Source organism: Pleurodeles waltl, chromosome 8 (assembly GCF_031143425.1).
Source record: "Pleurodeles waltl isolate 20211129_DDA chromosome 8, aPleWal1.hap1.20221129, whole genome shotgun sequence".
Taxonomy (NCBI): domain Eukaryota; kingdom Metazoa; phylum Chordata; class Amphibia; order Caudata; family Salamandridae; genus Pleurodeles; species Pleurodeles waltl.
In genome coordinates, this window is record NC_090447.1 from 1,507,064,545 (window position 1) to 1,507,067,044 (window position 2,500).

Genomic DNA, 2,500 nt, shown 5'->3' on the forward strand with positions numbered 1-2,500 from the left:
CTAACCAGGCCCGACGCTGCTTAGTTTCTGAGATCAGACGAGATAAGGCACATTCAGGGTGGTATGGCCGTAGGCAGATCACACTCCTGTTTCAGGTCTCTTGTGTTGAGACAGCCCACCGGTCTGGAGCCTGCTGCTCTCAAACACACCTGCACTCTTGTGTTCACAAACTGCCCTCCTTCACAAACGTCTTACAGAGGTCCAAGCACACACCCTGTTTTGCACCAGCCTCGCAATCGCTTCACCTGCACTTACACACAGTCTCAGACTTCCCTTTCTTTAGGGCCCAGCACAAGCAGCAGACCAGCTCACCACCAGCAGCTTGGGGTGAGTGTGAAGTGCAGAAAAATTATTAATTTTCCTTCAGAAAGAGTGTATTTTAGTGTTATTGCTGTTTTTTTATTTATTTTAAGAAAGGAAAAAAGAGTAGAAGAAATAATAAATGAAAAGTAACATTAGAGAGTACTCTATGCATTTGTTCTAAGACGTGCACCACCTACTGTCTGCAAGAGGCAAAACGCCTACAGCACCTGGTATTCACAGGCAGTCTCCCATCCAAGTAATAACCAGGCCCGACGCTGCTTAGCTTTTGATATCAGACGAGATCAGGCACATTCAGGGTGGTATGGCCGCAGGCAGAATGCCCTCCTGTTTCAGGCCTCTTGTGTTGAGACAACCCACCGGTCTGGAGCCTGCTGCTCTCAAACACACCTGCACTCTACTGTTCACAAACTGCCCTCCTTCACAAACTTCTTACAGAGGGCCAAGCACACACCCTGTTTTGCACCAGCCTCGCAATCGCTTCATCTGCACTTACACACAGTCTCAGACTGCCCTTTCTTTAGGGCCCAGCACAAGCAGCAGACCAGCTCACCACCAGCAGCTTGGGGTGAGTGTGAAGTGCAGAAAGATTCTCAATTTTCCTTCAGAAAGAGTGTATTTTAGTGTTATTGCTGTTTTTTTATTTATTTTAAGAAAGGAAAAAAGAGTAGAAGAAATAATAAATGAAAAGTAACATAAGAGAGGATTCTATGCATTTGTTCTAAGACGTGCACCACCTACTGTCTGCAAGAGGCAAAATGCCTACAGCACCTGGTATTCCCAGGCGGTCTCGCATCCAAGTACTAACCATGCCCGATGCTGCTTAGCTTCTGAGATCAGTCGAGATCAGGCGCATTCAGGGTGGTATGGCCGTAAGCAGAACACACTCCTGTTTCAGGTCTCTTGTGTTGAGACTGCCCGCCGGTCTGGAGCCTGCTGCTCTCAAACACACATGCACTCTTCTGTTCACAAACTACCCTCCTTCACAAACTTCTTACAGAGGTCCAGGCACACACCCTGTTTTGCACCAGCCTCACAATCGCTTCATCTGCACTTACACACAGTCTCAGACTGCCCTTTCTTTAGGGCCCAGCACAAGCAGCAACAGACCAGCTCACCACCAGCAGCTTGGGGTGAGTGTGAAGTGCAGAAAAATTATCAATTTTCCTTCAGAATGAGTGTATTTTAGTGTTATTGCTGTTTTTTTATTTATTTTAAGAAAGGAAAAAAGAGTAGAAGAAATAATAAATGAAAAGTAACATTAGAGAGGACTCTATGCATTTGTTCTAAGACGTGCACCACCTACTGTCTGCAAGAGGCAAAATGCCTACAGCCCCTGGTATTCCCAGGCAGTCTCCCATCCAAGTACTAACCAGGCCCGACGCTGTTCAGCTTCTGAGATCAGATGCATTCAGGGTAGTATGGCCGTAGGCAGAATACACTCCTGTTTCAGGCCTCTTGTGTTAAGACAACCCACCGGTCTGGAGCCTGCTGCTCTCAAACACACCTGCACTCTACTGTTCACAAACTGCCCTCCTTCACAAACTTCTTACAGAGGGCCAAGCACACACCCTGTTTTGCACCAGCCTCGCAATCGCTTCACCTTCACTTACACACAGTCTCAGACTGCCCTTTCTTTAGGGCCCAGCACAAGCAGCAGACCAGCTCAGCACCAGCAGCTTGGGGTGAGTGTGAAGTGCAGAAAAATTCTCAATTTTCCTTCAGAAAGAGTGTATTTTAGTGTTATTGCTGTTTTTTTATTTATTTTAAGAAAGGAAAAAAGAGTAGAAGAAATAATAAATGAAAAGTAACATTAGAGAGGACTCTATGCATTTGTTCTAAGACGTGCACCACCTACTGTCTGCAAGAGGCAAAGTGCCTACAGCACCTGGTATTCCCAGGGAGTCTCCCATCCAAGTACTAACCAGGCCCGACTCTGCTTGGCTTCTGAGATCAGACGAGATCAGGCGCATTCAGGGTGGTATGGCCGTAGGCAGAATACACTTCTGTTTCAGGCCTCTTGTGTTGAGACATCCCGCCGGTCTGGAGCCTGCTGCTCTCAAACACACCTGCACTCTTCGGTTCACAAACTACCCTACCTCACAAACTTCTTACAGAGGTCCAAGCACACACCCTGTTTTGCACCAGCCTCACAATCGCTTCATCTGCACTTACACAC

The 2,500-nt window shown here is 47.1% G+C and overlaps 2 non-coding genes and 3 pseudogenes across 2 annotated transcripts in view; all 5 read right to left on the reverse strand.

The window, feature by feature from the left end:
* Positions 1-75, reverse strand: part of LOC138254524 (5S ribosomal RNA) — a 119-nt gene extending 44 nt beyond the window's left edge. The window contains exon 1 of the ribosomal RNA XR_011197184.1: positions 1-75. This exon is cut by the window's left edge and continues 44 nt beyond it. This is a non-coding gene — a ribosomal RNA (5S ribosomal RNA).
* Positions 76-518: 443 nt separating this feature from the next.
* On the reverse strand, positions 519-637 carry LOC138250595 (5S ribosomal RNA; annotated as a pseudogene).
* Positions 638-1,080: 443 nt separating this feature from the next.
* LOC138257219 (5S ribosomal RNA) lies at positions 1,081-1,199 on the reverse strand (annotated as a pseudogene).
* Positions 1,200-1,645: 446 nt separating this feature from the next.
* Positions 1,646-1,754, reverse strand: LOC138252150 (5S ribosomal RNA; annotated as a pseudogene).
* Positions 1,755-2,197: 443 nt separating this feature from the next.
* On the reverse strand, positions 2,198-2,316 carry LOC138252540 (5S ribosomal RNA). Its single transcript, XR_011195271.1, has one exon. It is a non-coding gene; the product is annotated as a 5S ribosomal RNA (ribosomal RNA).
* Between the last annotated feature and the right edge of the window lie 184 nt (positions 2,317-2,500).